The sequence below is a fragment of the Agelaius tricolor genome, unplaced genomic scaffold, assembly GCF_023055355.1.
Source record: "Agelaius tricolor isolate 1412-34295 unplaced genomic scaffold, bAgeTri1.0.p SCAF_3, whole genome shotgun sequence".
Classification (NCBI taxonomy): domain Eukaryota; kingdom Metazoa; phylum Chordata; class Aves; order Passeriformes; family Icteridae; genus Agelaius; species Agelaius tricolor.
In genome coordinates, this window is record NW_027269263.1 from 4,093,197 (window position 1) to 4,108,005 (window position 14,809).

The 14,809-nt window shown below is 42.6% G+C and overlaps 1 protein-coding gene across 5 annotated transcripts in view; it reads right to left on the reverse strand.

The window, feature by feature from the left end:
- Nucleotides 1–14,809, reverse strand: part of ADIPOR2 (adiponectin receptor 2) — a 45,015-nt gene extending 30,206 nt beyond the window's left edge. The window contains exon 1 of one of the 5 annotated variants that reach the window (XM_071422201.1): nt 14,648–14,809. The gene's annotated coding sequence lies outside the window, so the exon portion shown is untranslated. Of the gene's footprint in view, nt 1–2,796; nt 2,815–3,157; nt 3,261–5,434; nt 5,457–14,292; nt 14,447–14,647 lie in introns of those variants that run through there. The other 4 variants (XM_071422202.1, XM_071422204.1, XM_071422203.1 and 1 more) reach the window with 4 other exon arrangements.

The window sequence follows — 14,809 nt, forward strand, 5'->3', positions numbered from 1 at the left end:
AGACACCAGTGATGCAATTTAAAAGCAGAAATGTTAAGTTAATCTTTTACTTTCTACTGTCCTATGACTAAGGAAAGATTTCAAAACACCCAAGCCTCCTTATACTGAGAATACTGTGAAAATGAAGTAGGGCTGTAGCTTGAACTCAAAACACACTTGCAGGCCCAAGACTAAGAGACTCACACAAAATGTCATCTTGCTGTGGTTTCTTTGACCAAAACACTTTCTGCTAGTACCACTGTGTTCTCCACAGAGGTTTTTACTGCAGTGTGTGGTCTAACCAGTACAGCTATCCCAGTGTAAATTCTAAGACTGAAACAGTTTAAGATCATGAACATGCTCATGTTAACTTACAAGTAATCAGGAAACATTCTGTGAATATACATGTTAGATGTCTTCCATGATTTAACACCACTTGTTGGTGCATTCAGACAATCATTTTGGAATAAGGATGGGGTGTGTGTATGTGTGTGATCCACATCTCCTTCAACTCAAAAAAAACAAAAAGCCCCCCCAAAAAAACCACCACACCTCAAAACCAGAAAAACCCCCCAAACACACAATGGAATTGAAAAAAAAAATGCTGTAAATGAACTGGGCAATGAGGAGCACCTATCTTTTAATACTTTCAGTGCAAAAAAAATATTGTGTCTCTACTTGGAAGCATGTAATTGCCATCCACCCTTTGTAACAGAGCTACACTGCTTGCTAAGCACAATGAGGACTGGCTGTAACACTGGATTAGTGACAATCAGCACCAATACAGGAAAATAAAGATTATTTTTTTCTGTCAAAGTATTTACAGAAGATAATTTCCAACATAAAACTCCAACAACAGCAGATTAAGCAAAAAAATCCTCCGGGGAAACAGATACAAAGTTTACACTTACGAAAATCTCTTATTACAAAACAAGAATAAAGGCTTAATTTCACATAAACAGAAAAAGTTGAAATTAGACACCCAGGTTGCCTTAATCATGTGCAGAATGCAGCATTTACTCTAATTATGAAATTCACAAAAGAAAACACAGCATTATGTGAAGCACTCCCAGTAAGCAATGCTGGATGTACCTCACAGTTAAGCACCACTGGCTGCCCTCCCACCCACACAGCTCCCCACAAGGCAAGGTTAGGCAGGATTGCTGCAGGGTCATTTACTCCTGCTCGAGAGCCTGGAGTCATAAGAGGGTCAGCAACACCCTTCCTAGACTTGCAAGTGACCTGCAGGGATGTGGGGACATGGAACGAGGGGAAACCATATCCATGGAGCCCTGTGAATGCAGCAATGCCAGCAGGAGCCCCTGTGCTCCCATTGAGCCGCAAGGCCAGGGCTGAGGTCTAGCAGGCTTCTTGTAAGAACCTCAGCTTTTATGCAGTTCAGCTGTGACAGCAGCTCTTCCACCTGCCCAGATGCCATTTACTTGTTTACCTTGGTGTGATTTAACCTCTAGTTATATTCCACAGAAAGAGGAATTTACAGTGGTGTTGAGAAATACTGGCCCAGCGTGCCAACAGTGGAGAAGCAGGATGCAGTGCACAGGAGCACAGGCATGGGATATGCAACAGGACACAGCCTGGCCACCAGGACACCCCACTGCTCAAGAACCCATTAATGCACAGTTAAAAAATGCAGACCTGCAGCTGGGCAAACCTGGCTTTAGGGGTGACAAAGAAATTGTACCTCACATACATAAAGGGCACTATATATAATAAATTCAGATATAACCTGAAGCTTTAGACCAATGAAGAAAGAAAAGAGGAATAAAAGCCTATTAGCAAAGATACCAAGGAAACTCAAGTGGATCCTAGAGAGAGGAAAAAGAAACAGGCAACATCCAGATCATACTCCCCCCAACAAATGACTCCTAGGGCTGATAACCTCTGTTACCCTCTCCAGCAGTCCAACGCTGCTGATCTAAAGACCCAGAGCACCAATGGAAGGGTGAAAATAAATCACAGAGACCAAAAAGTCCATGTGTTACAATTTTAGCTGCATGTGGCAACATTTTCATGTATGTAACTGCAACATTCTTCTTAGAACCACTAGTCAGACTTCAGAAAGAAAAACTAAGTCACACTGTTAAGATTTCCATTGTAGCAGCAGTAAATTCTAGGCCATACCTGCACACATGCCACTTTTATAAACAGACACATGCACAAGGGGCACTTCCTCTTTGACCACAAACAAGAACATAACTACAAAGCTGAAGGAATGCAAGACTCCATCCATTGTTGTCTTCAAAGTGTTACAGGAAAATTACAATAGAATAACAAGGTCTGAAACAGCCCCAGGAAAAGCAACTAAATGGGCCACCTGAACTGGCAACATCCTCTGCCCAGAGAGGGAACTCTGTGCTGGGGTGACCTGTCAGTGTTGTTTTGCACCTAAGAGCCTTTCATACATATACACATTCCTACCACAGCACCTAAACACAAACCAGTGAGCCTGGCATTCACTGCCTGTGCTTTCTGTCTGCAGAAAGAATCTCTAGATATCACAGCAGACACTCCATTGCTTTAAGAAACTTTAAAAACAGGAAGGAAACATGGCCAAGTCGATAAGCCTTCACAAACCTTAGAGTAGGAAGGGTAGGAATTTCAGTTGATTTCCTGGACAAGGGCCCAGACAAGGAACACGAGCAGAAAGCAAGAACTGGGTCAGCAAACTACTGAATAGTTATATGTCCTAGTTTCCAAATACTTACTGAAGGTACTCTTGAACAACTGCATCTGTAAGGGGTGTTAATACATGTAAAACTACACAGATAAACTGTTCTGCAAAGAAGTAAAAAATACCTTAGGCTGACAACACCTACTGTCAACGGAGTTAGCAAATAAAGGAGCTGTTTCTAGGATGAGATTGTTCTCTCTCTGTAAGAAAAATAATCTAATGTAATTTTGATGTGAAGACAAGCTACTGTATCAATGGGTGTTGTGACCGAGATGCAACACAGGTCTTCAGATTCACCTGATGTGCACAGAAAGACAGACAGACAGAAGACACAGGCCAAGCTTCCCAGCAGAGACTGAGAGCTACATAGAGAAGCCAGCCACTAATTTGTATGCCAAAGATGTTCTCAGCTGAGTCCTCTGGCTGAGAACTCCATACAGGGGGCCAAACAGAGCAAACGCATACAGAGCAAAACCACTGCCTTACCCACTTGTATCCCCAGGTACACCATCATGGAAAGCATGAAAGGCTCTTCCAGCATTGACAGTACAGTAGTGGCACACATGATTTTGGAAAAAAAAGGAGACACTGCCAGGCTGTAAGTCCTAAGAAAGTCAATAAGCAGTGCTGTGAATTTAATACATGAAAAAAAGCAGAAGGAAAACCTTGGAAGACCTTCAACCTGCCCAGATAACCAGGCAAGCCCTGACCTATGCAGATAAGCAAGCAGCTGTAGCTAAGTAAACAAGTAAGAAATGAAACAAGCCTTGAACTTAAGAAATACAAAATCCAGTATCTATTTTTAATATGCGTTAGTTAATGTGTAATATTTTGTAAGTTTTACATTTTACACATTTACTAAGTTATTTGAGAGAAGGTTTTGTTTGTCACAGGAAAGAAAGCTTTATGTGGAACCAGAGGTGACCACTCAAAACTGCAGTTAAGATTTCAACAAAGCACAGGTTTCCTAACGTTTGTGTCTACAACAGCACCACCCCAAACAGCAATAAGAAACATGAAGATCCCAACCACTGCCCATCAGCCAAGGTAAGGTCACACAGAGTTAGCAGATCAGCCTGGGTGACCTCAAACACAAAAAATTCATTTATGACATAGCGATAGGCAAACCTTGGAACATTTTGCTACAGAATGAGGATCCACAAGGAAAATGGACAAATATGCAGTGTAAATCCATCAAGCACATGAAGCCACCTTTAGCTCTAAAAATCCCTCTGAATACCAGTGCATGTCTGTTTTAAGTTGCTTGCACATTCCTGCTTAGAAGCTATTTTCTTCCTTGGGGAAGGACATCCTCACTAAAACCTCTCTAAAAGAGAGTTCTCTCTGAGGAAGGACAGCAAAGGGCCTGATGCATACTAACAAAATAAAACAGGAAGGAAGTCAAATTATTATGAGACAGAAAACAAAAACTGTGTAGAAGAAAGGATGAGGGCTGAAACAGAGAATTTCCTAGGGACAGCAGGCAAAGCACCCTAAGAATACCAACAGGAATCCAAGAAGCCAGCAGGCACTACCCCGAGAGCCTCTGGCCAGGGTCTTACATAAGAGGACAAGGGGAAAGAAAAGCCCTGTGGCTGCCAGGTTTGTGCCTCCTCCCCTGAATGGCCAGCTTGGCTGGGTGGCCCTGCAGCTTGGCCAGGTTTCAGACTCAAAGGGTACAACCAGAAAGGTCAGGGACAGAGCACAGTCAAAGGCTCAGTTAGAGGTGCTGCAACCTGGCACATGTGGCAGCCTCATGTCAGGATTTCATCCTGAGTGACCTGTGCCATGAACACAGCCAGGCACAGCTCCCACACTGCCCACAGCCTGCTGAGCACAACCAGCCCAAAGCTGCTGGGTCTCTCTGCTTCGGGGAGATCCTGTCACTTTGAGCACGGGTGACACACAGGGGGAGGAAAACTGAGCGAGTGAAGCACCAGAACATAAAGATGTTTCTGCAGCAGGGCTTGGAGGCAGGGTGGGTATCACACAGCCTGCTTGGATTACACACAAGAGGGTGCTCAGAGAGTCTCAGGAGGCAGAAGGCTAAGCAGCAACTCCACTGTGAAGGCAGAATCCTGAGCCAGAGGTAGTTTTACTAGTTTATATTATATCTCCCCTGGAATTTCAAGTTTCAATGAAATTAACTTGCTTTTTTCCAGAGACTTGAAGAAATCAGAACACTCAGTATGCCCTAATTTTTGTTCTTACATACAGATTAGATAAAATCTGTTAACTATGATTTTTAACTTCTTTCAGAGATAGTGTTTAAACTGTCACACAGCAATTTGATGTCACTGATTTCCACTGACAAAAGTCAGAACAGTAGGTGCAAATGGAAAAGAAAAAACGAACCAAAAAAACGCCACCCCATACAAAAACAAAAACAAAAAAAAAAACCAAAAAAACAAAAAAAAAAAACCAAAAAAAAAAAAACAAAACCCTAACTGACAAAATTGAAAAACAAACAAATTGAAAAATTCATTGCTACAGTTTTCCTCTTGAAGGGGAAAAGAATGACATATTCCAGTCCTGTCTCTGACTGGTTTATATTCTCCTGCAGCTCACTTCAACAATCAACTCCAATCTGGAAGCCTCACTTGTCACACACTATCACCCTGTTACAGAAACATTCAAATTTCTCATAAGCCTCATTTCTGAGAAATACAACAGAGAACAACGAAACAGACAGATCTTGTACCTTCCACATGGAGCAACACACAGCAGTTATCAAAACCACTGCAATAATTTTCCCCAACACACCTGCTCTCTTGACAAACAGCTGTGCTACCTGTGAGGAAGGCAGCCTCAAATTCCTCCCTGGCTCTTGATGTTTGTATTCAAGCTTGGGAAGGTTACAGTCCAAGATTCCTACAAGAAAGATGTGTAATCAACATGAAGGCTGTTTCTCCAAGAAAACAAAACTAATTAATTTATATAGAGAGGGAAAAACATCCAAAGAGTATGTGTCCTATGCAGCAGCTTGTAAACATTTACATCACACTGGATGACAAAATGCATGCATTCATCTAAATTAACACCCTTCCATTTTTGTAGGCTCACTCACCCAGATAACTCTGACTTAAACTCCACACAGTTACAGCTAAATTGCATAAAGATGCATCAGCATAAAACCAAGGAAAGCAGGAAATTTTTAACCATCTCCACTATATCATTCTCTACAAAATGTTCAACTTAACTCCAAATACCATATCTTATCCAAACTCTCTGCCAAACAAATCTCTGCCTCAGTACTTGTTAAAGCTGATTTATTAATGTCAAATACATTAATCTGCATGTTAATCTGCCTCAGGTCACTTGAACTTAGTGAAAAGGGACCTTTGTCAAGCCATATAAAATGTTGCTTTTGGTCCACATGGGAGTTTGAAATCAGAGCTTGGGAGAGATCCTCTACGACATAAATATTATAGCACAAAAACAGCAAGGAACGCAGAAGACTTCCTGTAATCCATTTCCATTTTCTCTGCTTCACTTCATGGCATGTTGTTAAAGGCTAAAAATTTCCCTAAATGAAGGCTGAGTTTATCTTAGGATCCTGTGTCACTGGAGTTGTAAAGCACCAGCATGACAGCTTCAATCTGACATTCATTGCACTCCAGTGGAGGAGGGAAGGCTTGTAATTTATACAACCTACTTCATCCATACTGCAAGTAGTACACCAGCCAGAAAATCTGGCTCCAACATTACACACACCACATTATGTACACTGAGTGCTGGTAATATTTCTATACAAAACCTCACATCCAACAGTTTGAAACCTCCCCAGTTGCATGGCTTCCTTATTCAACATTTCCAACAGAAAGCAGAATTGGTTTTCACTAGCAGACCACTTGCTTCCTAATATAATCAATTCTCTAGACAACTTACCAGACCATCCAAGATTTCAGTACAAACAAATCAAAAGTTCAAAGATGAATAAAGACTGTTGGGCAAGCCCTGAAGAGAAGCAGTTTTAACATACACATCCTGCATGTTTGCTTAGCAACTGGATCACCATAAGCAGCACAATAAATTGGTACTGGTCCATCACCTGTCACATCCCCTGAAGAAGCAGTCTCAGATGCAAGCAGCAGCAATGAGTATAGTCCCCACCTTTCCTTTTTATGTTTGCCTAGTAATTAATTTTAAGTGCCAGCAATTCTCAATTGCTCCATCATTAGCATGACTAAATGTCATTCTACCATAGGAATTATGCAACTATGCTTTGGTCAACCCCAAATAGCACCACTGTTACCTGTGACTCTGAATGTCGTAACAAATAACATGTTTATGAACTGTTCATTTATTACAAAGACATTACTTCCATTACTGTCCAATTCACGAGTCCCTTGTGCTTCAAATGAGAAAGTGTTACCTCAAAACAGGATCTTCAAGAAGGAAGCAGAGCTTTAAGGAAGTTTTAATGTCTACAGGTGATAGCCTCTCAAAATGTAATGTGATTTCCAGTGGTAGTACAAGAGCTACTGGACACATCACACTTACTGCTAAAAGAACAGGAATGTGGAATTGTGCCTTTTCAAGGATGGCCTTAGCCTGCAGAAAACACTCATGTGAGTCTTGCAGGCAGATAAGCCCTCAGGCACTTGTACAATAATGAACTATTGAAGCAGAGCCAAGACATGAGTTTTCAGAGAAAAACAGTCATGGGTTCTGTGATCATGCTTTGTTTCTCACAATGACTTTACTGTGATGTGTAACAAGGGGCTGTTTGATCCAGTTAACCAGTCCAGAAAAAGTCAGCTGGAAAGGGCTTACAGGGAGGAATGAAAAACCAATGTGCTTTGAGAGCATCTTGTGCCACCTTTCCAACAGCATTTTAAGGCTCTGCTGCCCCCAACCCAACACGTGGCCTGGTTATTCACAGTCCTGCAGAGCTGTACTGCTGCATCAACCCTGACCTTATCTGGGTACTTGAGATTGTGGAGCATTATCTGTGACAGTCTTGTACGCCCCCTCCCTTTGCCCACACTGACCTGCACCCTGAAGTCCTTCCAAATCAGTTGGCACAACTGGCATTTTCAGCAGCATCACATGCTGCTGGGGTGTTTGGGACACAAACAGTTATGCCAGGCCTCTGAAACTTGGTCAGCTTCTCTTGCTGCCCATCAGGGATAAGCTTAACTTAAAACTGGGGTTGCCTTCAAGACAGAATACATCCTACCCTTAAACTCTAGAGCATAGGTTCAAGGCTAAATTAGAAGAGTTTTAGAGACAAAATAACTAAAACCAATAGACACCGCCTCAGATACTTTAGCAACAAGTCACTTCCTGCTGAATCAAAGATTTCTTTTGTAACCCAGAAAGTTTTAACATTTTATTATTGACCTTCTTTCTTTACAGTCCTGGTTGATATAAGAACACCAGAAGAAACACCTATGAAAAATCCTAACAGAGGGAAATGAGGCTTTAGCAAATCACACTCTGTGTTTCTGGGAGATGATCTAAAAAGAGAACAAATAATTGGTATGTATTTATATTTAAATAATAGCGTATTTATATTTAAATTTCCTCTTCTATACCAAAAATGTATTTGAAAATTGCCCCTTGAGAAATACCTTACAAATCAAGCCTAAGATACCTAGCAACTTCCTTCCCCACATTAGTGAAGCTCATAAAAAGGAAAGGATTTTTATAAGACAACTCTTATTGAACTATTTCTGTAATGCTGCAGATTTCACATGGTTGCCAATTATTAAAATGTCACAGAGCAGGAAGTCAAAGAGCAGTTGCACTTAACCATGGACATTAAGATAACCATGACACAAGCCTTTTTCAGCATCCTCCTTCTAGCTTGGAGCATATAAAGGTCAGAAAACCACTAAGTAAAGCTTTTGTTGACTTTGTTATGCTTTTCTCAACTCTCAGAACACTCACCTCAGAAATAATCCATTTTGTTCCCCACTGAAGGTACAGCAGGCAGAAAGCCAATAGTTGGCACTTTGTCACATAGCTACTTTAATAAAAATTATGAATAGGCTCTTACTTTTATTTCTACAATCATGTTCCATTAAAACAAAAAACTATTTGCCTAAAAGATTAATATTGAGAACAGCGCAACATTGCTGTGACCAGCCTTGCGATGCCATATGCCATTCTAGAGAATACACAGACACACAAATAATTCTTCAACTAACACAATTTGCAAAGCACATTGTTCTTCACAAGCAAATTGGCTGTATCATCTCGTAACTTCTGGAGGTACCAGATTCCACCACCACTAACTTACCTCCACAGCTTTAGTATTTGTCTAAGTAATACATGCCCACAAATTCCACCAGCCATGGAGATCCATCCACACATAAATTAAAGCATTAGGGAAGAAAGCAGAAAAAGTGAATTCTTCAGTTTACACCTGGGAATGGTAACTGCTCAGTCTCAGGAGCAGCCCACCAGGAAATGCAGTGCAGTGTTCTTCATGGCAAAACCATACCTAAGCTGTCAGCTGAGAGATGCTGAAATGCATGTGACTCTTCATCCCAAGCCCCACTAGCCAGCCACTTCCTTGTTCCAAATGCTGAAATCCCTCTCCCTGCAGCTAAAAGCCTGCCAGGACTCTCAGGACTGACACACAGCCAGGCTCAGCTATACTCATCTTTGCACTGCGTGGCTTTTTCACACAGCTCCCACTGCTGCCCAGGAGATGTGGATACAGTTCTAGTACAGGCAAGAGTTAATCTTTAACTTATGGAATTTTACCACCATTCAGATTTAATCTAAGTAGCCAGAGTTGGTATTTGCTCTCAAAAACCGGCTTTTACTGCTATCCTTCAACTATCTCATTTCCATCACAAGTTCTGCATTTTACAATAAACAGAAACAATGGACAGACATATGGGATCTTGAAGTCCTTATCATGGTTACACCTCCCAAAATCTAGTATCACCTACCAAACAGTTTGAACAAGAAATCAAAGGAGCACAAGTAAGGGCCTTCAATGAAGTCTGTGGAATTACATGAAGAAAATATTTCCTATAGCAGGAAGGCCCATGGCTCGTTCCCTCAAGGAACAGCCTGTTACTCAAATATCCATAAACATCCAATTTACTAACACACACTTATGACAACATTTTGAGAAAAATCAAACTTGACAAGTAAAAAAAATCCATCAGTAAGAAGCTAAAACAGGAACCTTGCCAGAATGCTATCATTAAAACAGAGAAAAGCCCACTGAAGGCTCCTACCAGCAAAATTACCCTTATCATCTAGAAGTTGTAGAACTGCTTAACACATCCAGTGATCTCCTAAAAAATTCCACAGCACATAAATTGCCATCTTCTACACCCAAACAGAGCAGCACAATTGACCTTGGCTTCAAACAAAGAATGGCAGTCTCTGCAATCCTCTAAGCAGATGGAACCAACATGCTGGAGGAAAAGAGCATTTAATTTGGTTAGGAAGGAGAAAAACTACATGAACAGATATGAGAAATTGCTTTTGGTGTACTTGTGATGAAGCAGCCTAGTGACACCTTATCTTTAAATATATGCAGATGATCTTTGAATATATGCAGATGATTAGAAAAACAACCATTTCACAAGAACAAACCACTCTGGCAGACAGCTGGACTCTCACAGGATCTACTCAAATGCATGCAACATTGTAACATTATGACATCTATATCTGGTGTACCTTTGGTTTTCACCATTAGGTGAGAAACATGAACATTTACCATTTTGAGATTAAATACTAGCAGAAAGAAGAGAATAAAACAGGGCAAAAACAACCAAAAAAGGAAGTAGCCTTTCCTGTAGCAGGTTTGCAATGCACTCAGATGTGCTGGCAGAACACTGAAATATCCACACTGAGTATTCAGATATGACTTTCAGCCCATTCTGCAAGTAAATTGTCTACTCTCTTGCCTACTGCTGTCTAAAGGTACCTCACAGCCAATGATTACAGCTCTGCCTGTTCCAACACTTCCCTCCTGTAAATAGTGCCTGACTATTTTCTGTTCTCACAAGGGCTTAATTAGTCCTGTTCACAGAGAGCTACAGCAGCTGGCACATCCCAGCAGACTCCAGAGCATTTTCACAGCTATTGAAATCCATCTGAACCCTGCAGCAAATTTTTCTACACTAACAATTCTGTGTCCTGTGAAATTTACATCCACATATATGTTTGAAGAACCCTTTCTGCAGTCAATTTAACCACAGGACAGCCCCGAGACGTCCCAAAATCACTGACACACGTGCAGTTCACAGAAGTACAAAGAATCCTGCCTGGTCAGAAAAAGAGACCCTCTCCTCCACCAACAGAGCAGCAGAGACCTGCAACTCCAGAATACATGAGCAATCATGTTAAATCAGAAATCAAAATACTATTTAAACATATCATATCTGCTTTTCATATTTCTGAGCACCTTACCTTTGCCAACTCACTTCAAGTTCTTTGTTGTTTCTCAAATCAAGTAGCAACAGCACAAGCAGTGTGGCACCTCCTTTCCTGAGAGAGGCTGCCTGCTTATCACCTCACCAGCTGCCCCGTGCCAAGGTGGTGAGCAGCCCTCAGCAAACAGAAAGGCTGTCACCCTGTCCTGAAAGGGAACCTTCAGGCTCATCGTCAAGCTGGGCTAAGATTATATTTTTTTATGTCAAACCATTGAGACAAACTTTCCAGGAAATATACGTGATCACTGGGCAAGCTCAATTTTACAGTTACATGATGGTGCAAGTCTGCATCTCACACTCCACAACCCAGAAGGCAGGAGGTTGCTCTCTTCAAAGCTCTGTAACAGGAACTATGTGAAAACAACTCACCTCCCGCTTCCTATTAGCTTACACACTGACCTGCAACATCCTACTTCAACAGTCAAATGTTCCAGCAGTAGGAGCATATTCAAATAAACAAATGAAAGTTGAAAATGTTTTCAGGAATCAGTTTCCTGAAGAATCGGAGCTAGGATCTTATTTGTTTCCATATTCTTAATTTTTGAAAACCAGTTTCTTTGTTAAACTTCTCTTGACAGAGTGCTTCAAAAAGCAGAGGCAGACAGTCACCATGTTAAGCACAACCAGCTGAAATAAGTCTTGTAAGAAGACAAAGCATTTAAAACAAGTTCTCTCAGAAAACAATAGTTTAATAGTCCTCCCCTTAAACGCTGTCCCAAACATTTTTTCCTAATCACCACCTTAACGTCTTTTCAAATCTACCAACACCGTCTGTCAGAAAAGTCACTGAATGACTCAGACAGACACTTTCAAATCATAAACACTCAAAACTGCTATTTCCATTTCAGAACTACTTCTGTTCAAGATTTTGAATTGCTGATGGCATAATAATCCAACGACCTCCTGAAGTTTCCTTATCAAGATTTCCCCCATGCACAAATAGCATGTCCACTGACGAAAGCAAGCCTTGCTGCTCTGCACAGTGCCTTGGACAATATGGTTATGCAATCCAAAACCCAAAAAACTTGCAAAATTTTTAGTGCCTAATATTGAGTATCTTTTGTACATGAATGCTTGACACAGCTCCTTGAACATGCAACTGAAGACATGAGATAACAGCAGAGATCCCAGCATTAAAATCACTGGCATTACATGCCCTGCCAATTCCCATTACTTTTCCTTCATCACAGATCTACAGAAACACTTGCCTAGAGCAAGCACAGGCTTTCCAAAGCTCAGCCTCCTAATCCTGTGTCCAGGAGTCAGGCTTTCAGTCTGAATCCCATCCACACTGCCAGAGCCACTGGTCACTAGCCTCTTGCCACACTCATAGCAATGTCACCAGCTCAACAGCACCGATTCAGGTCCATCAGGGGTATGGAGTGATGGAAAGCCCCATGGGTCTGGCTCTCTTGTCTCTGCAAGACAATTTAAGCTTCTATATGCATGGCATTTTAAATCTATATTTGAGAATATACATATAATATATAAGAATCTGCTGGAGAAATTTTCACCATGAAAGGTTTTGCTTGAAGTACGCCAAAAATACACTCTTGTCCTTCACACCACGTTATGTTTTCAGATCTGATTTATGCTCAGAAAGCATCATTTTGAAAACCTGGGCTAGGTTGGGATGCAGCTTTTAGCTCCTCCATCACTTATTCTGATTCAGTTTTCCACATTAGCAACTATCCTCCATGGCTTTCACAGCAAAGCTGCCAACAACCTTATTCACAACCATATTTAGTTGTCAGCTCAGACAAGGGAATAATTTCTGTATTGTAGCAACTAATCTTACACTCCCAACACAACAATGACTTCCTTTAAGGTTGCCTACTAACACATACTTATAGTCTTCTTGCAGGTTTAAGTGTCACAGAACAGATGAAGTTCACACATTATTAATAAGTTATCCCTATAATGCAAACACCACAGCAGGAAATCATAACTGCAAGTGGCTGGCAACCCTACAGGAAAAGAAAAAAAAAGGAACTCATAACACAAACTTCCTTTCTCCTATAAACAAGGCTAGGTCACAGCCAAAGATAACAAGGAAAACTGGCCATGTTTCATGATCGTGCTGCACCCATAACTCCAAGACACAACGCCTACTTTTGTTGATCCCAAACATGTTTTCCTCTGTTACAGCAGCTGTAACTGCTGTAACAGAGTAAATCTGAAGTAGTCTCAGTAAGGTTCTGCAGCAAACAAGCACCTCCACACTGAAATACTACAAAAAGGACTCTGAGGACTTTTACAATTCTGAGTGCTGTGCAGCACACAGCTCTTCACTGACTTCCAGAACAGACCTGTGAAGCCCAGAGCCAGGATGAAGCCAGAAATTCGATACTCCCTGACACTGACTACAGCAAGGGAGTGAAAACAGGAGTTTAAATTACACTCTAAGACACCAGCTCAAAACCAGATTATGCCAAGAAGGCTTTGCCCAGAGGGCCTGGCCAGTTTCATAAAATTCGATCCATTTTTAAAAATACACAACACGGTAGTGATACACAAGACAATTCAGCCGCCTGAAAAGCTTCAATGCTGCATTGAAGAACACAAAGTTTCTTTAAACGAGAGGTAACATCTAAAAGCTTTTCTGCTGTGTGACAAGTGCGTGATAGTTTACATACACAAAGTGACAAAGCCCGTAAAACAACAACAACAAAAAAGTTCTAATTTAATATTAATGGTTTTCTCAAAACAAATGCCCACACATCCACGGAAGCCATAAAATCATCTGACTTGTAAGGCTAAGACAAGCACAAGAAGAAACTAACACTGCTTGAAAACCCCGGCAAAGAACAACAGCTGTCATCTCTTCTTTGTTTTCCAGCCGATTACCATATGTTTCAACGTCTTTGTTGCTCATCCCAAGCAAACAAGAGAACACCTGATTCTCTCAGGAATAAAAAAAAAACAAAACAACAGAACTTTTTTAAAAGTTTCTTCTGATGCCACTTGAGAATACCCAAACTGTGCTTACCCTAATATCAAATATTTATATTACATTATCTACTGTCGGTAACTCCAGTGTTTATAGATACAAGCACTTAAAAACACTCTGCTGTCAAAAAGGGCTCCCATACTGTGCAAGCGGAGGAATTATTACTTCTATTGGCTCCGTAAGAAGCTTTCAGGCGCAGCAGCAGATTTCCCTGCCCTCACAAGCAACAAGTGCACGGAAGGCTATAAACAAGACCCACTTACGGTGCTCTTGACCCACTTAGCGCGCTCCACTGGCCCCAAGCCTCCTCCCGCAGCCGGCGATTCCCGGTGCTCCGCCGTGCCCCGAGCGCACTCGCTGCCTGAGGGCTCCGCTCGCCCGCAGGGCCCAGCCCGGCACGGCCCGGCGCGGCCCGGCCAGCGCCCAGCGCCCGCCTCCCGCCCCGCCAGCAGCGGCACCAGCGCAGGCCGCCCGCCCGCCCTCCCGCCGCGGGTCCCTCCCGCCGCCCCGAAGAGCGGCCGCACGCCCGGGCGGGCAGCCCCGGCCCCGCGGGCGGCGGCCGGGCCGCGCAGCCCCCGCGGAGCGGAGCGCGGCCGCGGCTCCCCGGCGCTCGCTCACCTGGCAACGGCCGGCGGAGGTGCTGCCGCCGCCGCCCCCGTCCCGCGGCCGCCGCTGCCGCCGCCGCCGCCCGCCCGGCCCGGCCGCCGCCTCCTCCGGCCCTACGGCGTCACCATCGCACGAGGCCGCCGCCGCCAATGCGGGAGGCGCCGCCGCGGCTGC